We start from the raw sequence: 22318 nt of genomic DNA, 5'->3' as shown, positions 1-22318 counted from the left end.
ATAAAAATAAGTTTGTTAAAAAGGTAAAAATATACGTCGCATAATACACTATTGACATAATTGCAGTTAAATTCACAATATATTTTTTTTAATACTACGTTCAAAAAGGTTTTTTAAACCTTATTTCCGAAGGACGAAAATAATCTTTTGAAATTTAGATAGTCTAACAGTGGCATAATTTCCACAATTAACTATATGTCTTTAAGTATGCGAACAAAAAAAATGCAATCGAGTTTCTCAGTACTCGCCACAGATGTGTAGGTAATATCTAACCTCTGTAACGAGCAGATTTGTGTGTTCTCACGTTGCAAATACATTTATAATACGAAACTCGGATACGAAATATAAATTAGAAATCTTTGAAATAATGCCGAACGTAATAAATACACGCAATTCGTGCTTTCAACTACATTTCTGAACGAGAATCACACGTAGTTTCCGCACCCGCCGCTAGAATACGCTGCCGGTGCAGCTACGTCGACTACCGAATCATTCGACTTGCAGAGCGAAATGTTAAACTATATAATGATACGGCTCCGATAAAAGCGAAAAAGACTTGAAAAAACACCAAACCCTGGCTTTGGACCTTATTTCAGACTATGAATTTTATTAAAATACTGACCATCTTGTTAAAATTACCTAAACAGTTATACTATAAAGTTTTCCTTTGGCTTTGTGAGCTTTGGTTCGCGTCATCCGCCACAGGTGGCAGCACTGTGGTTACACATTTCCGTTCCATGCGATCTATATTCCATTCGCGAAATAACTCCTACCAAATGCCGTACGCCGAGAGATGTTACATATCAATAACACACACGCGCGAAAACAACAACTGAGTGCAGTGGCGGATCCAGGATTTTGGTTTGGGAGGGGCTTGACCCAGCAGAGGCTAGGCTTTATCAAGGCAAACACTAAAAAAAATAGTGGATCCAGATGCTTTTGGAGGGGGCTCGAGCCCCTTAGCCCCCCCTCCGGATCCGCTACTGACTGAATGTTAGTATGTAGATTGAATCTGTAATGTCTAGACAGCTAAAATCTTAGTTGTACTCGTTAGTTGCATTTTATCCAACCGGGTTTCAGTGAGCTGTGGCTGAGTATCTAGAGTCAACCTTGACCTTTATTATCGTCACCAGTGTCGTGTTTACATTCACGAAGATTTTATAATTCGTTGACTAGTTTTTTTCTAACGAAAGAAATGTTTAAAAATAACGCTAACAACCTTGAATGTTATGCTTTGCGACACATTTAGTACACGTTTGGTTTCTAACCCATTGCAGCTTGTTCACTGTAAAGAAGTGTGCAGTCTTTGGCATATTAACACTCAAAGCACATACACTACATTCTAATACTGGATAGTTTCAGTTAATGTGAAAACCTGGCGTTGTCGGTACGTCAGTCCGATAGATGGCAGACGGTATTTCTAGTATGAACAATGTATCTGTTTAATATTTATGGTACCAAAATTTTGTTTAATCATACAGATTTATGGGATAATAATAACTGCAAGTTTTTCGAATCGCTTAAAAAGAAGTTATTCATGTTTGAGACCAGACGTTATAATATATAATGTAACAATTTACTTATAATATATATTTTTATTTTGGTTTCACTTCTCGCCTGTGTTGTAAGTATAGAGCTGTCCGGTTTTAGTATCCAGTATATTTGCTTTTAAAGTCAATAACAGAACGACCCCCCACCCACCTCTTTCTAACCTGGCTAGCAAAACTCTTTTTTTTTGTTTTGATTAATTTTAACTCTAATTTCTTACAGATGTGTAGCTATCGTGCTTTTTAACATTACTCGCTACATGATAACATTCTTACGATTATTTTTTAGCGAGTTCATTTGAAGCCATTAAACAAACATTTAGCACATTATCCTTTATACAGCTACGATTTTTTTTTTTGCTTTCAAATTGCTAACTAGTTGACTTCAACTTCAGAACAGAAATCCACTCCACAGACCAATACCTAGGGGCATGCATACTTCGCGAAAATATTCCAAGAGTAGATAAGAGTTAAAACACTGTAGCATCGTCTGTGTTTCGTGGTTTGGTGAGTTTATTTCAGGTACGTGTCTACTGCTGGAACACCATTCACAGTAATTCAGTGCGGAAGCAAACGCGTCCTGATTGGCCCGGTCAAATAAGAGAACGGCTTGTCTCGCATGCGGCCGCCAATCACAAGGAACAAACCGCTGGTGTGTATGCACGTTGGTGCAGTCTAACAGGCGTTCAGATTTTTTTTCGCAAAAAATTACTCACCCTCCTGATACTTCCATGGTTTCAACACACTTTTTTGTTTTACGTCCACGCCATTTCTTTCCTCGCTTGTAGAATAAACTTGTTCTGAACTTGGCTGGGCCAATAGGAACGCAGATACTGAGTTTATAACGTTCGTGAATCGCTTGCAACCAACTACGTTGTGTATAAATTAGTTATTCCGATCGTACGAGTGGATACCTACATCTCACGGATTCGTTGGGTGTCAGGCTATGTATATTTCATTCGCATTTGCTTTCCTATTGGTAGAGACCGGAAAAATTCGCGGATTCCTTTCGAGACAGGCTGGAATCCAAACTCGTTTAGCTTAATGCTGCGCCAGTGATTGGACCGCAATTTACCTGAAGGACTCTGAGCCCATGGCAAACACTCAACAAAAGAAGTATCGAATCATAATAATCGCAGTAAACAGGTGTCCCGAGTCGGTAGCCAATGACCAGGTGATAGTTGCCCGAGTACATAGAGAATCGTGGAGTCTATCCTAGTGGTCATTGAAAACGCGAATTTTTCCAGTCCCTACCTATTGGCTGATATCTCACTTTAAAACCTCTCTTCCTTTTGAGAGGACCCCGGTGACTTCGTCTTTACACCGCTAGCTGGTAGTTGAATGCGACCAGTCAAATACGGAAGTTTATAAACAATATTGTGATCCCATCATCAACGCAGTGCAAATGTATGAGTGTTTGCCGTCTACCTTGTGACCAAAAATAATTAGCGACATTTCAGTGTTCCTTCACACGAAATTCTTGTAAGAGTTTAAAAGGTAAATTATTACTAGAGAACGGAAAAATTCGATGGTTCAATGACCTCCAGGATAGACTCCAATATCCTCTACACGCTCGGGCAAATGCCAACTGTTCATTGGCTGCTGACTTGTGGGTTGTCTTGACTGGGTGGCCTGTGATTCGACACTTCTATGAGTGAGGGTCTCTAATTGGCCCTCATTCCTCCAGATTAACAGTGAACCAATGACAGAAGAAGCACTAAAGTATAAGTATTTGAATTTTAGCATAACACGAAATGAACCCGCGAATTTTTCAGGTCTCTATTGGTAGCGTATGTCCTAAACTACATTTCAGGTGACTAAATTTGTTCAGTAAACTAGGTAGGTTTCCTCTGTCGGCCCAGGATCAGACAGGTGTGGGTCTCGCACTTGGCGGTGGCGCGACTATCGCTTGGAGCAAGCTCGGAGGGTTTCCTAACCCTTTGAAGAACTGACGCGGTGAGCGACTACACAGCTCCGGTTACTAGCCTGGACAGCTAGGAGAGGTTGGACGGGCCTCCGCCGGACCACGGGCACCCTGGGTGACTGAGGGGTACCAGAGTCGCCGCCGATCCATCATACTGCCATAGGGGGCATTTAGTGTGTGCGAAGATTCTATGACTCGCTTGGTGCATTGAAATGCAGGTGCACCACACACTCTTGTTAGAATCACTTGGATGAACGGGCTGGGTGCCTGTCTTGCTGGATAGGTTTGGCACACGGGCCTGTGTGTGCGCTGGCTTGTAGTGCGATGCTAGAAAAGTTAACGTGTAAGTGGTCCCGGAGTGATGTTGTGGATTGTGTTAGGCGCCAGCAGTTCTGATGAGGACACAGTCAACTGTCTGGCTAGCTGACTCTCTAACGGCTTTCCCTGATTCGCGTGTACGGCGTATTCCGTACCCACGCCCGTGGGGGCAGGGCGTAACGGCTGCGAGCGCTGGGTTGACGTGGAAAATAATGGGGGGAAACAAGCTCGGATGGTCTTTCACCTGTACCTCAGGCGTTAAGGAGCCCGCCTCGTCAGGGGTGTGTGTGTGTTAGTGAGGCGGGATGATAAGCGCGACGCTCGCTGGTATTTCCAGCGCGGTGTAGCTTCTAAGCGCGTCTCTGAACTGGCGCGCAGTCTTCTCGTCGTCACAGGATAACTGTGAAATTTGAGCGGTGACCGTAACATTATATGACGGAGAAATGAAGATAAAGGTGTAATGCAAGTCCCTTAAGTGCTTTCAAGAATCTGTACCGGTTTTTTTTACGCCTAAAAATTACTCTGAAAACACGCGTTTTAGCCATTTTAACTCTTCTAAAAATACAGTTTAAAAACTTAATCCGAAATCAAAAGTACTTTACGGCCCTCAACAAACTCTTAAATGCTTTTCGCAAGCAGACCCCACTCGGATATCTTGAGTGGTTTCGAAATCGCGTTGTTTTTCCTGAAGCTCTGCGCACCGCGTGTGTGCACGGGTAGGCGGGGCCCTTAAGGAACAGACCGCTTTGTCTGGTGCTGACGTTCCTGGCAGGTGGGGTCGAAGGTCGTGCGGGTTCGATACCCGGCCGGGTTTAATGTTGTCTCTCCGCCTCCCCCGCCCCCCCCCTCTCTTAAACTGCGGAAGGCAACAGCAAACCATCGCAGAACCATATTATTTATTTAATTTATTCGTATTATTTTTTCGCGTGTGGCGAAATTAAAGCGCCGACCGCCTTGTCCTACTTACACTTAACCACATATTTTTTTTAAAAAAAGAGAGAGAAAAAACATTCTATTACTCTAACAAATTGAACCCAAACATTAAACAGAAAAAAATACAAATAGAGGTCACTTTAATGAATGACTAAACCGACAGAATAGTTCACACTTAAAAATATTTAAATTGTATGATTAATCAATTTTAAAAAAAAATCCCGTTTTCTATGTGTGTTCAGATATTCTGAAAAACTACTGGAAAAAAATAGACCGCATGAATTAAAAAATTTACATAAATTAGAACCTAAATTATTATTCACAAAAAAGTATGTTAAAGCTTTTTAACATTTTATAAAAAGAGGGTGAACCACTATTACGCTCTCGTGCCTGATTTTTTAAAAATATAATATTAATAAAAAGATAAAATGAGAATTCTGGGAGCGCCGCGGCTTCTACCAATGTATCGCTAACTCGTATCAAGCCACGACGACCCTTACATCATCATTATCGTCATATCTAGGGACAGGAAAAATTCGCGGGTTCAATGACCTGCAGGATGAACTCCATAGTTCTACGTACACTCGGCCAAATGCCACCCACTCATTGGCTGCTGTCTTGTGAGACGTCCCAACGTAGCAGCCTGTGATTCGATGAAGCTTTGGTCGGGTGTTTCTCATTGGCCCAGAGTCATCCAGGTGAGTTGTGAGCCAATAGTGGAGGCAGCACTGAGGTATAACTATTTGTATTTTAGCCTATCGCGAAATGAATTCGCGAATTTTTCCGGTCTCTAGTCATATCTATTCCATGTTCCCTGAGACGCGTAGATAGCGAGCACACGCCAACAACATTGACAGAGCTGGTAGTCTTATTATTGTCAGACGGCAGTGACTACAGGTTGACTTTCGTACGTTTACAACCCACGTGGTTGATACAAAAACTCAGGAAGGATGTTTGTTAACTTTGAAGACAAAAGGAGAATCTGTTTATACTAAATGTTTAAACGTACGTGTGTAATTCAACGGCATGCATACGCACACACATACATATATATAATATGTATGTACATACACACATTCATACATATAGGCCTATTATTTAGCAAAAAAAAATTTCGTTTGAAGATTTTTAATATTTTTTGTTGCTATTTTAGTAAATCATTGACGTTCATTAGTAAAGTAACCGCATTTTCATCGGTCCAGTGAAACGGAAAAGCATCGACCATAGCTAATAATTAGGGTCAGATGTTTTTTTCGAAAAACCCAACGCTCATTTGACTGCAATAAGATAGCCCTTTGCCTGCGCTAGAGAATTATTCCGTGTGATTGGCGGCCGTTGCCCCATTTGACCGGGCCATTCAGGACGCGTTTGCTTTCGCACTGGATGGCTGTGATTGGTGCGCCGACAGCTGACTCAGCCAACCACGAAACACGGACAATGCTACAAAGTTGTAACGCATAGCTGGTCTGAAAATCTTTTTCCCGAAAAGTACATGCCTCTATTTAAGTCAAAACTTGCCTTTAAATAAATGCTTAATCGCTCGTGAGGAATTCAATAGATCGCTCAGTAAGTATATGTATGCTCGTCAATACTATTATTAACAGAGGCACGTTTACTTCGAGAAAAATAAATGTTTCGTTTGAAGCTAATTGTTTCTAAATATGTTACCTGTTATTTTTCTGTCGAGTGAGTGAATCATTAACGTCATTTTCATTGGCTCAATCAAACGGAAAAGTACCGACTATAGCCAATAATAAATAAACTCCTGCGAAACAGTAGATAACAGTGTGTTCAAATCTTTTTTTTTTTTAACTTTCCCTGCAAAATACAAGTATCCAGCTTTTAATAATTTTATGAAAACTTAAGATATAAGCTGAGAAAAAAATACTCATTCAAACACGTGTATCGATACAACAGCCACTGAGACTTTGTTAGATTCACAACCCTGCATAAATGTAGACCAACCAAACTACTACTCACTTATTGCCAGTGTTGCATCACTACCAGTTTTCCCACGGCTGATAAATGAACACGTCACCCTTACAATTAACGTAAATTCTTCACGTAATAGCTTAGTTCGACACGGAGAAAATTTAAAATCATCGAGGGCGTTTTTTTTTTTTTTTTTTCGGAAACATGAGATTTCTTTACTTGAATTGTAATTTGAATCTTTATAATTATCATCTGCGTTTACACATGAAAAAGTAATTTATGCACGCCGGGCGTATTTTGAATTTTCTGCTAGTCGAGGTATCTAGAGCGAAGATTTACCGCAACAAAGCGTTTTTACGTCAAGATTTGATTCATTTCCAACTGCTATGATCGAGAGAAACGTCTGTAAAGACCCTCACACACGATCGGCTCGAACTGTGACCAGTCGGAACTGGTGGACTGTCGAACTGATGACCTCCCAACAAATCGGACTGTGGGCACGAGAGCACTCAGTCCGACCTGCCACGTGTGGGAACACCATCTCGCCAGTCCAAACTGTCAGACCATCTGCTGTGAGCGTCGTGGAACACATCTTAGTTTATATTCTTTGGTTGCTTTGCTATTTTTTTCTTTTTTATAAATGAAAGTGCAACTGAAATTGCAACATCTAAAGTTTATTCCAAATTCTACGATGAAAAACCGATACATCCAACAGCTACCTCATGACTAGAGATACGGAAATTTCGCGCATTCATTTAGTCGCAAGTTAGAATGCAAACCTTCACACTCTCGCACTGTGTTCGTGATTGGACCGCAGTTATTTGGACACGCCCCTCTACGACCGTGAGCCAACGATGCCCAGCTAGGAGAGAAGTAGGCGAATCAGCTAGTGCCAATTAAGAAGTATAAAACTGTTCTCACTAAGAAATCAACCAATGGATAAGCAAACATCGGTTTAACACACCTATGATTTGAATTCTACCCTGAGGCCAGACGAAATCGCGAAATTTCCGGGTCTCTACTCATGACTGATCGTGCGTGGGCGCCTTAAAATAGTTCTCTACTAAGGAAACATTCCCTTTGCCGCAGTCAAGTGAGGGTGAATGCATTCTCCGTCAGCAAGAACCAGTAACTAGAGAAACGCTGAAGCCGGACAAGAAAAGTCTGATTTCCCCCACCGCAAACAAGAATTTGAATCGATCGCCTTCCGCAGACGTGTTTCTCGCCAAAATTTTGAAAACACTACCAATGTTTCGCTCGCTCTAGCTGATTGGTTGTTTGATTGCGCGGAGCGCAGAGCTTCGGAAGAAACAATGAGATTTCACGACTGCTGCAAATATCCGAGCGGTCTCTGTTTACGAAAAAGGTTTTATAAAATACGCTGAGGTTTTTCAAACTGTATTTTTAAAAGAGTGAAAATGACTAAAACATTTTTTTTTTTCAGAATAATTTCTAGGCGTGAAACAGCTGGTATAAATTCTTGAATGTACTCAAGGGACTCGCATTAGATCTTTATTTTCATTTCTCCGCCATATAATTTAGTGCTTACCGTTCAAATATCACAGTTGCCCTGTGCATGACGGGAAAAGACTTCCCGCCTGTCCACAGCCTTGCGCTTAGAGGCGACACCGCGCTAGAAACACCAGCCACATCCTGCCTTACGGACACAGATACACCGCTGACTAGGCATAGTGCATAAAAGCGTTGCTGAACCACATCATATTAGCAAGTAAAGAAAGAAGCGTTTAAATAAACGAACAGAGTTGCTTCGCAAGTCCCGGCAGACATTCGCATTTTCCTCGCGGAACGTAATTAGTAGGAGTTGATGGCGCCGTGTTTATTAGTCGTTTGCCCATTGGCTGCTGTGTGCGAGGGAAGGCAGTTCTAGTCTTAAATGACGTAACTGTAATTTGACAGTTCAATTTCTGTTGATTCGACATCGGTTTGTACTATCAAAGTTGGCCTTGTTCTTTGAATTATTCTTGCGAGGATAAAGGTTGATAAAAAATAATATAGTGGATAGGATTTTCACCGGTAGAAAAATAACTGAGGAACGGAAAACAAAGATGAATGCATGAATGCGGAACACTAGCCAATTTGTCTGAGCATGTGACTTTGATATCAGCCGATATTGGTGTGCTTTCCGTGTGTTTGTGAACGCATATTAGCTAACCATTCCCGAGGTGATATCTATAACAACCAGCGTATGTCCAAGATGATATGTTAAATCAACTGGTTTACAATTTATATATAATTTTCGGACTGGCTCTTCTTTACTTCTTTAATGAGTCTGCCTATTCATAGGTGTGATGTTAGTGAGGCATGATGATAGATGCGTCGCTCCCTGGAGTACAGTTCTAGTACAGTATCGCCTCTTAAATGCATGGCTATGAACCGGCGTGCATAGGACAACTGTGAGATTTGCTTGGTAACCATAATATTAGTACACGAAGGAGAAATGGAGATAAATTACCATGCAAATCCCTAAATCTCTTAAGTGCTCAAGAATCTGTACCGGGTAATTAATGCCAGAAAAAATATATATTCGGAAAGCTCGCGATTTAGCCATTTCCACTCTCCTGAAAATACAGTTCCAAAACGAAATACGGAAAACGAACTACCCATTCGCCCTCAGCATATTCAAAAAATGCGCTTTTAAGTATCCAGAGCACTTTTCAAAACGCGTGTTCATTTTTCCGAAGCTTTGCACACCGAACGCCTTTAAATGAACCCGCGAACGTTCCTTCTCTCTTCTCATCAGCCAGTGCCAACGAAATACGTCAGTACTCACCCGACTGGTTTTGCCGTCGGGGGAAGGAAAAAGAAGAAGAGGAAAAAAAAAACACTCGCGAAAACGACGGTTGCCGGGTTCGGAGTTTTGTCGACAGCAAAACCGACAAACCGAGTCTTGTCTGCCTGTGATAAGACAGCACTAGGTACCGCGCCGCTGTACCGTCCGCCGGCCGCGTACAGCGTCGACTGAAGCCTGCGGCGAGACTGCACAGCTGCTCGCGGGACGGGCTTCAACTAGTGATCCGCCGCGCCGACAGTCCGCGCCACCGTCGCCTTTCTTCCCCTCTCCGCGGAAGAAACCAGCTTCCCCCTCCAACTAGTGTCCCCGCCGCGCCGACAGTCAGCGCCACCGTCGCTGTTCTTCCCCTTTTTTCCCCGCGACAACTAGGGATGCAACATCGCTCTTAAAAACATCGATATCATGAACATCGATGTTCAAACGAAAAAGTATCGATGTAAAAAAACATCGTTCTGACAACCGATACATCGATGTTTTAACCGATGTTTTTAAATATTAAGAAAAACATGCCGAAATGATTAAAATTATAGTATGTATCCAAAAACCATACCTACTACAGGTTCCTGACCACAATATCCACAACCCATTTACAGTTGTGTCTCATGCAAAACAAAATAATGTATTAAAAGCAATTGAAAAAAAAATTGGTTGTCTGTAAAGTCAGTTTAAGAAATAATTTCGGCTTTAATCTCTAACCCAGACACTCGTGGTGCACTGGGGCTGAGATTAAAATTCGTTGATAATATTTTACTTTTTTATGTCTTCCATTGCTCAAAATGATATGCACTTGTGGCCTCCGACACGGAATTTTATTTATAATTAATTCATAATAACGCCCCTCGCGATAAACAAAGGAAAATATGTGTTAACGAGTGCCTGGTTGCCGCGGAAGCGGATAGATAGCACGATTCGTTCGGCTCGCGTCCGTCACCGTAGATTGCAGCACCGTAGGGGAATAATATGATTTCTTTTTTATAATATAATTTTATAACAAATACACATCCCAAATACACCTATCTTATTTATAATGTGTTACAATATGTTTTTAAACATTGTGCAAAAGATCCCGGGTGTAATTTGAATTATTATGTGTAACTGTAAAACACCATTGTGTGTACAAAAACGTATTTGAAAATTCAACATTACTTTTAAATAACCGTACCGATTGTGCTGAAAATCGGTGGACGCTCGTTAAATTACATAATATTAATAATTCAAACGACGAAAACATGAATGAAAAGTCAAATCGATGGTTGTTCCAATGGAGTGGAAAAGAGATGCGGCGCAAGCGTACAATGAGCGTAACGGGACACATCGTAGTGGGTCAATGTGCGTTACGGGAAACTTTTTCGTGCGTGCAGCCGGCGTTCATCGATTTATTAGACGTCACATCAACAAACGGATTTGAAAATTCAACATTACTTTTAAATAACTGTACCGATTGTGCTGAAAATCGGTGGACGATCGTTAAATTACATAATATTAATAATTCAAACGACGAAAACATGATTGAAAAGTCAAATCGATGGTTGTTCCAATCGAGTGGAAGAGAGATGCGGCGCAAGCGTACAATGAGCGTTACGGGACACATCGTAGTGGGACTTGATGTAAGTTTTTGGACATACTCCATTGCTAAGAACTTTTTTTCTGTTTAAGAAAAACTAAAAACTAATAAATAAATAAATAAATAAAACTCAAAAAGGTAAAAAAAAAAAAAAAACACAAAATTAAGCAAAAAATTTCTGTTGTCCACACGGATATAAACACCACAAAATATTCCGTAACAGAAATATGGTCAACAAAACAAAGAAAAAAATGTACTAAGAGAACGAAAAAAAAACCCACAAATGATAATGACACAGAAATATTGAACCCAAAAAATTCAGCACAACGGTTGAAACGAAACTAAAACACGACAAAACGAAAAGACGAAACAAACGTTGCGTTACGGGACACTTTTTCGTGCGTGCAGTCGGCCGGCATTCATCGATTTATTAGACGTTGTCACGTCAAAAATAAGGAAAAAGCATGAAGTGTATGTGCAGGTTAAAAATGTAACATTAATTTTCTCGATAGAGCTAGCGAGACCGTATCGGTACCAATCACTAGCTTGTATGCAGGGGTGCAACTAAATTTTCAAAAGGGGCGGGGGGGGGGGGGCAATATACCTTTTTATAAAGTATCATCGATCCCCCCTATTGAAGCGGGGGGTCCTCCCCCGGGAAAATTTGTATTTCAAGGTGGAAAATGGTGCTATACAAGCAGTTTTATTATCTAAAAATTGATTACACAGCTAGTGGAAATAACATATCCGACTTGTACAGCACTTTCTTTGCCCCCGTTTGCCCCCACTTCAAGGTTTCAGGGGGGTGGGGGCAAAATACCCTTACCCCCTCTGTTGTGCTTGTATGTACAAGAAGCTATGAAATTGTCCATGAAGTCTGCTCGCTGCTTTTTCCCTATATTTTTCAAAATTTTAATAAAATTCTTATGTAAACAAATTTTTTAAACAGTATTTATTTTTTCCAAATGATTTTACACATCTTAAAGTACTGGGAAAAAATTGATACTGAAATCAACCAAATAGTTCAGTATTTACAACATTTTTGATACCTACTTAAAAATTTTGGTTTTTATAGTAAGTATAGGCAGTTAAAAAAATTGTATCTTGAAAACTAAATGTCGTATAGTAATGTTTTCTATATATTCAATAAATATTCATGAAATGATAGCCAAAATATTATAAAAAACTAGGGTAATTTTAATGATGAACGATGTCGATGTTTTTCGACTTTTTCGTCGATGCATCGGCGATGTATCGCTCTTCAAAACATCGATGCTAACATCGATGTTTCATGAACGATACATCGATGTTTTGAAAACATCGATGTATCGTTTGCATCCCTAGCGACAACATTACCGAACGTTCTACAACGACAATGAGTGCTAACTGGCAGCACGACGGGAAACGGCATAAGCCGCCCCCAAAAGACCAGACCTGACCAAACCAATGCGGACTAAAAGTCCAAGTGCCCCACCCCTTGCATAGTAGAACTTCTACCACGCCCCACTCTTCTTCCAGGACCATCCTTCTATTCCTGTAATCCACCTGCTTGTAATAATGCATGACCTTTGCATCCCGCATGTATGTGCCCAGGGTTTTCCCTCTGTCTATGGAGGTTTTACCTGGGCCCAACTTATCTAGTTTTAGTCTAGAATTAAGAGTGAGGGGAGTTAGTCATGGCGAAAACGTCTGCCATGGCTGGCCAATCCCCTCCTAGCACATGATGCACGTGACCTTTTCTGCATGGTTAAAAACCCGCATGTTTAGAGCGTATAGGGCTTGCCCTGAGACGCACTTAGAGTCTTCCCTACCTAGACCCCTCCCTTACACACATAGTTTTAACTTAGGTTAGGAAAAAAAACGGCACGGAAACCATGGGGGAGAAACTCTAATTACCGAGACTGAGACGCAGTTTTTTGAAGTAGTTATGGGCCCGTCCGCTAGATAGTAGTTTTCATAATATATTGCTGACATAACTACATTAATTTATTAGGAGAAGTAATGTATAAGCTATTATCAGGTAAACAATTCCAGTGAAAATTCACTCTATTTAGGTAGCCACTTATTTTGTGGTATGTAATACAATGAGTTTTTGCACCTCCTACTCCTTTATTACACGCTTTATATTAGCTTCACCTGTATGTTTGTATGTTTGTAACCGACTCCTTTGGGTGCGATTTTGACCCACTTTAAACGGCCAGATTTCATTCAAACTTTGTAGATTTATCGAGGACCGATGACAATACTCTAATTTGATAAGATTATTCCATTATTTATTACATGACGATTTATTACAAAACAGCATTAAGTATTTTCGCGTCGAATAAATTAGCGCCGTCAAGGAGATAACCTAATGTAACCTAAAAAAAACGTATTAATTCCGATCTTTAATTTGCTGGTAGTTATGGGCCCGCCTAACAGATAGAGACACATGTCGCGCGAAACATGATTTCAGGTTCCACTGTAAGAGTCGCGCTTCTTTATTTCCCTCCTTGTTATGTTCTGTGACGGAAACGGAGACGGATCACGTGAACAGACACGGATCTCACGGAACATTTCACCATCGCGTCTGCTGCTTCCACTACGCACGGAAACGTAACAAATGCCAACCCATGAGATTGCCTTTCACCGTTACGAAATGTTAATTTAATTTACATAGGTATATATTATAAAAATAAAAATACAGCGAAATAATAGACCACTATATGATCTTTTACTTCATACAATTTTTAAAGTATTTAGAACATGAACAAACACGGCTACCACCACAGTCAAGTACATACTATGTTTTCATTTGTCGCGTGGAGCAAAGTGCACGGAGAGCTCAGCATTGCCGAGTCCGTCTGCGTGCTATTGTAGACACTCTGTTTCGTGGGATCCGTCTCCGTTTATGTGGTCCGTCTCCGTTTCCGTGTCATTGTAGAACGGTCCTAAGGTGGGTTTATGATTGAAAATTAAGAATCTAGATTTAAGAATTAGCCGTGTGCTTCAGATATCACTCGATGTAACAAAAGTAGCGGTTTACGATTACAGTGTAAGTGTAATGACAGGTCGTGCGTGAATCAGCTATTGACGTAAGAATTAACAATATTTTTTCTTTTCTTTAGCATTATGGAAAGCTCCAATCAGAGTAATCATGGTGCTGTAAAAGCTTAGGGAAAAGAAGTTACGAAAAGAGTAGGAAATAATAATTTATTAGAATAAAGTCGAGAAATAAGAAACAATAAAAAAAGAGCTAACAGAGTATTTATTTAATTTAATGATTTAGGTATTATTTTATTCTTACGCGCTTGTTTTTTTTTTTTTTTTTTTTTTTGCTATTATAGCAGTTTATCGAAATCTAAGATCAGACTTCCGAGATAGTGTTCTCCATATTGTATAGTTTGTTAATTAAAGCATGTCCTACTTTCAATGTTATATTATAACAGTTTAATTTACTCTTTATACAACAAATCATACATCAAATTGAAGGTAAACTAACCTAGTTTTTTTTTTTTTTACAAATGTTCAATATGTGCATATTTAGTTATACGGCACACATCCGACCTGAAATACCAATACTTACCACACTTTGGTTAACACATCCGGAGTAATGGAAGCAATGGCCTCTTCTTCAATTCTGTGTCTCAACTCTATAAACAATCGCATGGCATTTTGTCAGGTGAACGTGGAGGCCAGCGAATAAGAGCTCTGTCGTCTCGACAATTACGACCAATCCAACGTACAAAGATATTCCAATAGGGAGGGGCTCCGTCCTCTTGCCAAATAAAGTTTACAGTTTCACCCTCCACTAAATGATAAACAGAGCCATTTTTTCTCACTGCAAACGAGAAAACAACAAAGCAGTATTCGCGCATGCACGTATATCTAAAACTGTTTCGAGTTACTCTTTAAATTGGACTTTGAACCAACACTCTACAGCGCTTACAGTTGATACTTTTAAATTTTATAACTGGGACATTCCTTTATGGACACACTGTACTATGGATGGAAATATATACTTTGAAAAATAGTTTAATGAACAAGCTAGACGCGTTTTAAATTTATTTATTTATTTTTTTATCAATTTGTTACATGCCTACCGACGGCATAAGGCCATGGGTGGTAAGCATGATAAACATAAAACATTACATAGACAAAACAACCACATGAAACAAAATGAATAACACTGAGGACAATACTATAATAACACATACACAAGACAACACAGCGGGCAACTAACAGATTAACAAAAATATATTTCATAATTATATAACAACAATAAAGATAATCAATAACCTGTTTATAAATAAAAAATTACATATGGTAGCATCATTAACCTTAACATATTAAATTATGATAAGAAAAATTGTTTTATATTTTAATTATTTTTTGATAGAGAGAAATAGCAACCATGTATATTAAAATTTGATGTAATTCTGTATAAGATATCATTTGTTTTGCCTAAGGAGCATAATAAAGGTGCCTGTCGACTGTTATAGGTGGGTACTTTAATCCCAGTATTTTCTAGAATATAATTGCATTTTGTTTTATTAGTATAACAGTTATAGATAAAAAGGGCATCAACTAGCTCTCTTCTTAAAACTAAAGATCTGAGAGAGGATAGACTATTAGAATTGTTGGTAATGTTGGTATTTTGATTAATGATGTTTATTAATTTATTTTGTAATTTACCTAGTTTGTCACTATCTGTTTTTGTAAATTTGTTCCAGACCACAGAGGCATACTCAATCTTGGATCTTACTAAAGCTGTATATAAACTAACAATAGAATCTAAATTAGTGGCATTGAAAGTAATATATTTAATCAACGCTAACAATCTATTACATTGCGATCTAAGAGATTCAATATGGTTATGCAAGAACCATTTATTATCTAGTAAGACACATGTGTAGACTTAACAGGATAATTCTGCGTTTGAGCTGAATGGAACTCGTAACCAATGATGAGGTGCATAGAAGAATTTGGAGGAAAAAATAAATAGTGAATACAATTAAAATCCTAAAACTTCAGTATATGAGACAAATAACACGAGGAGAAAAGTATCGCCCGATACAGATCAACGTCTCAGGGAAGATAAAAGAAAGAAGAGAACGAGGTAGAGTCCTAGATGGGCAATTTAAGGAGTTGATTTGAATGTGCAAACACTGCATTATTTATGGCTGCGAGATCTAAAGCCCGAATATCCATGATGGTTGCCGACCTTAGACGAGGTGACACATAAAGATAATAAATGTATTTTTTTTTTAATTTTGTTTAACTGTACAACCATTGTATGTTGACACGGAATATATGATATTAGTATTATATGAAATTATATTTATATATATTGAAGTGTACACTAAAATATTGTAATTTTTAGGTTCAATCGTAGTCGTTATGATTGGTATTTGAAAGAAGTACGTAACCAATTTCGCCATGGAAAAAAAATGGTACATCAAGTAAATTATTAGGTATCAATCGGTAAATATTCCTAGCCGAGAGCACTTCAAAATGCAAACTATACCTACAAATATAAAAAAAAATTGCTTATATAACATGACTGCATTCTCGTACGTCTTCATTGGCTCGAATTAACGACCTATTCGCTGTATTACTTAGGCCCGTTCTACAATGACACGGAAACGAAGACGGATCTCACGGAACGGAATTTCTACAATAGTACGCAGTCGGAGATGAAAACGTACGGATTAGCTCGGCAGTGCTCAACTCTTCCGTCTACGTTAATCCGTGCGAACAATAGAGACCAAGTACGTGCTTGTCTGCCGTGGTAGTCATCTAGTGTTACGTGGATTTCGAAGAAATACTCCCTATTGTAGCCGTTACCAAGGTACAACTGAGGAAAATTGTTCTATATTTCTTTCGTTTCGTTGTCTGTAGACCCCAAAACCATCGTCAGCTTAAAAGTTATATATATATATATATATATATATATATATATATATATATATATGAACGAACACGATAAATGCCGTAAATTTTCACAAATCACTTCCAAACTGATACACAAAATATAGCCATGGGAAATCTCTGTCGAGTTCGTTAATGGGCAATATCCAACAAAAAAGGGTAGAAATGGGGAAGGTCTTTTGAAAAACAGAAAGATTGCTGTAACTCCCATAATATGATGAATATCACATCTTTTTGAACTATTATAACTCGTAGGGGTAATGCCGATAAAAATTGTCTAAATATATTTTTGATACGGTCAACTATAACTGCAAGGGGTGGGAAAAACAAGGGTTGGGGGACAAAAAAAATCATAATTCCCTTAGAAAACCCACTATAGAATCCGTACAAATTATTTGTAAATGGTACAAATTTTATTTAAAACATTTGTATAAGACAATTTTTTATTAAAATAAAAGAAGTAGAATTTAAAATATTATATTCCGTACCATGTACACTATTAAATCCATTCTAATATATTGTCAAACAATATTTTATTATCTACAACTTTTGTCTGAAATATTTTTATACTACCAACTATTACTGTAAGGGGTGGAAAATAACAGGGGTTAAAGGTCAAAATAAAATTAATAACTCACTTAGTAATTACAATATCAAATTTGATCAAATTATTTGTAAACTTTAAAAATATTATCTAAACGTTTTTCTGAGACAATTTTTGATGCAACCATCGCTGCAAAGGATGGATAAAGTTGGTTTAAAATTTAAAAAAAAAAGAAGATAGTTCATAACTACCTTAGTAATTACGCCATAAAATCAGTTAAAATATTTTTGTAAAGCTTAGAATTTTATCTGAAACATATTTCTGAAACATATTTAGATAAGATTAGCCATTGCTGCAGGGGGTTGTAAAAAAAAAAGGGTAAAATTAAAATTAAATTCATAATTTTCGAACCATGTACACTATCAATCTTGTTCTTATTTATTGCAAAATCATGAATTATTATCTACAAACTTGGTCTGAAATAATTTTTTATACAACCTACCATTACTGCAAGGGATGCAAAAAACAGGGATTGAATGGAAAAAAAAATTCAGTTAGTAGGCACACTATCAAATCCGTTAAAATAGTTTACAAACCCTACAAATGTTACCTAAAACATTTGGCTGAAACTATTTCTGATACAGCCAACTTCTGAAAAGGGTGGATAAAAAGGGGTTAAAATACGAAAATAAATTCATTGCTGTAAAAACAGGGTTTGAAATTTTATAAAATCCAAATTTTCGAGTATGAAATCAGTTTGAATTAATTTTAAACTATCTTATTATTATCTTAAACCCTGGTGCAAAGAAAAATTTTTATACGACCACGTTATTAGTGCAAGGCATGAAAAATAGTTTTTGAAGGTCCAAAAAATTGAATAATTTCCTTATTTGGCATAATATGTAATTCGTTCTAAGCTATGAAATGCTGGACGCGAGTTAAAAGCATTCATGATATGTATTTTCGCTGCTTGGAAAATGAGAAAATGTTTAATCAATCATTTTGCAATATTGGAGAACATAAATTTGTTATGTACATTAAGTTCTTAAAAAGTTCCAGAATGTTATAGATGTTTCCGAAATATATCCAGAAGAAACAGGTACTTCGAAATCTACCTACGCCTGTAGGCAGTGCCGAAAAGGATTTTTTTTTCTTCATATTATAATCTTGTCGTTTAATTTTTATTACGTGTGTAAATTCTGCCCGTAAAATTATCTCAAAACTTAATATATTTTAAGTTAAATTACTTTTTCGCAACCTTGGTTTTCCATTTGTTACGTTTCCATGCGTTGTGGAAGCAGCAGACGCGATGGTGAAAATGTTCCGGCCAAATTCGTGCCCGTTTTACGTGATCCGTATCCGTTTCCGTACTGTTCTAGAATCGGCGTACAGGTTCAACGAGATGTTCCCCCGTCTAACTAGTTACGCTGCCGCGCCGACAGTCCGCGCCACAGTCGCACTTCCTCCCCTCCCCTCGTCCTATCCCCGGCGCAGCTCCCCGCTTCGCCCAAAACCAACCCCTCCCCCTACACCGCGCGCGGGCGACGCCGCGTGACGTCATTCATTCAAACCCCTCAGCGCCGGTACGCCCACGCGCGGCCGGGTAGCGTCGGGACGCCGCGAACGATTTCGAAGGCCTGCGCCGGCGCATCTTGCGTCTCTCTCGCCCCAATGCGCATTTCCACGGTGTGTCGGTTATTCTAACACCTGTGGCGCGGGGAATGTTGGATAGTTAAATTTTCATTTCATTACTTTTAAACTGAAACTTGTTTGCAGCCGGCAGTATAAGTCCAGGCGATAACGAAAAGTTTAATTCTCAGTAGTGGGGCCCTCGATGATGGAGAAAAGGGTGGGGGGGAGGGGGGGTCGTTAGACAACTGTAACACTCTTCGCAGGTTTTTCACAATTTTAAACTTCCAGCGTGTACCTCCGTTGTGTACTTAAGGAGAATTATCGTAGGGTGAAATATCATTTTTATCCGTTTTTTGTTTGTTTGTTGTGTGTTAGTGCAAATTCCTGTTGGATTTAATATCGAATGTGTTCTCGTGCTTATTGTTCGAGGTATTTTTATTCTAATAGCCATAGCAAAAAAAATAGTTCAGTAACTTTCCAATGTCATGTAAAATTTGTTTTTGAAACGGAAATGATTTACACCCTTGGTATTGCTCAATTAGTGATAAAATTATAATGAATATTATTTATTAATCAGGATTTTCTCCACTCTGTTAGTACTTATACACATCAAAGTGTTTTTTTTTTTTCAATTACCTTTTCTGACTATATTCATACTATATTTTAAAGTTTCGAAATACAGATAGTGATATTATTCCTAACTCCGTGCTTATTTCATACATGTGTGTATAGTACAATCTGTTTGTTAGTTTTGCTTAAATGTTTCCTTAAACACGTCACATTTTATTGCTACTGTACTTTTATAATGATAATATTTGTGATCTTGCACGATATTGGTCTTGAAAGTTTACACAACTACTAACTGTAACTAGTGGCATGGAGTGACACTAAAGTAATGATCAGCAAGGATATAATTCTAGCAAAAGACAGAAACTGTTTGTGTAATTTTTTTAATCGTTTGTTTTTTTGTTTATAGTACTCGCCAATCATTTTTAATATATCACCTTGGTAACGAGCAAATCCATGAATTTTGGTGTTGCAAAAACACTTAAAATACTAAACTGGGGCTATGGACACGAAATTTAACGTAGAATTTTTTAAAATAAAGCCGAGCGTGATAAATACACTCAAATTGTGTTTTAAACTTCATTTCTGGACGCGCATCACACGCAGTTTCCGCACCCACCGCTAGAATTCGCTACCGTATCAGCTACATCGACAATTGAAACATTTGATTAGCAGACAGAAATTTTAATCTATATAACGAAACGGCTCCGATAAAGGCGAAAAATACTTGAAACAGCTTTTAAACTGATTTTTGAAAATTAATTTTATTAAAATACTGCCAATTTTGTTAAAATTAAAACCGTAAAGTTCCTTTTTTTCGTTTTTGTGAACTATGGTTCGTACCATCCTCCAAAGATGTCAACACCGTGGCTGTTACACATTTCCGTTCCTCGAATTCCATCGCATACACGAAATTATTTCTACCAAATGCCGTATACCGAAAGCTAATGTAACATATCAAAAATGTTTATGACAAAAGCTATATACGAACGCTTAACTGAAACTGTAAATCGCACGATTATATGCTTTTAGCTTAACTAAGGTTAAATTTGATATATTGTCCTTCACATACCTCAAAACCCTTAAATAATCCCTTATTAAATTTATAAAAATATTTACAAATCATTAACCATGGTTCTATCAGAATTATTTTCAGTTCATCAACAAAATCAGAAACATGGAAAAGTTAGGATACCCTTGTTACCTAGGGACTGGACAGAATTCTCAGTTTTAATATCTAGGGTGGACTTCAGAATATCCTGCGTACTCGGGCAAATGCCACCAGCTCATTGGATTACTGGCTTTGACACCTGTCAACTAGGATGTTTGCGATTCGTTAATACTTTTGTTAAATGGCTCAGAGTGTCATACGGATCAACTGTAGCCCAACCACAGATTCGAGGAAAAAATAAACGTGTTTCGATTCCAAATATATGACGAATTGAAACCGTAAAATTTTCCGACTCTTATAATAACGCCTCGCTTGACTACACAGAAAAGAATTTTATGCACATATTCCTTTGGAAATCAGATGCCAAGAAATATTTTGTAATACTACAAGAAATATAATGTAACCTTGTACATACATTTCAATGGTTATTTTTGCATTAATGAAATACGTTTATCGAGATGCTGAGTATTTCTTACGAAAATTTATGCACGATTTCATACTTTGATTTATGTTTCAATCAAGCATAATTATTTTAAATCGTGGAAAAGATAATCGGATATTCGATTATTGTTCTTTATTTGGTTTCATTGTGCTTAATACTGTGCTCAGTTGATAATGGAAAGCTAGTCAGGGAACGGTTTACAAATGTTCACTTTAACTATTGGAGGTACTGTACAACACAAAAGCATAAACTCTCCCGAACCCAGCGAACACTATTTCGTAGTGATGCAGTTTTTTCCCCCCGTGTAAATGTACAAAATTACAAATATCTCATTTTAAGTTAATATCTCGGTTTCGTTTAAAAAAAAATTGGTTGTCAGTAAAGTTGGTTTACGGACGCTAGTTTAACGTGACAACGTCATAACAAAACATTGGTAAAATGATTGCATACTTTTATGAATAAAATTGAATCATTTTAATTGAATTATCACTATTTTGTATGGATACAAAGAAAGAGTGAAATGAAATCTACAATTTAATTGATACATTTACTTTTATTTGAACTCATTAATTCAAATATGTTTATTAATTTAACGAAGATATTAATTTAACTATAACTTTTGTACATGTTTGCTATTTAACTTCTTCCAATCTGTGTTATTCTGTTAAGGATAGGACAATGACAGGAAAAGTAGGAAACGAATGGGAGTGTTTCAAGTTTAATGTGCCTCGAAAAAGTCAAATCGATGGTTGTTCCAATCGAGTGGAAGAGAGATAGATGCGGCGCAAGCGTACAATGAGCGTAACGGGACATAGCGTAACGAGACAATGTGCGTAACGGGACACTTTTTCGTGCGTGCAGCCGGCGTTCATCGATTTATTAGACGTTGTCACGTCAAAAAAAAATTACAGTGTACGACCCTGGGCCCTGGGGTCTCTTGACCGGAAAGCCGGACCTTCTGTGAAAGCGAGTCAAGAAGCAGGGAGAAAAGACCAGTTCCGTGTGACTGGGGAGGGGGTTGA

This window comes from Bacillus rossius, chromosome 13 (genome assembly GCF_032445375.1).
Source record: "Bacillus rossius redtenbacheri isolate Brsri chromosome 13, Brsri_v3, whole genome shotgun sequence".
NCBI classification, from domain to species: Eukaryota; Metazoa; Arthropoda; class Insecta; order Phasmatodea; family Bacillidae; genus Bacillus; species Bacillus rossius.
The sequence above is the reverse complement of the archived record's forward strand: the minus strand, read 5'-3'. Positions refer to the sequence as shown.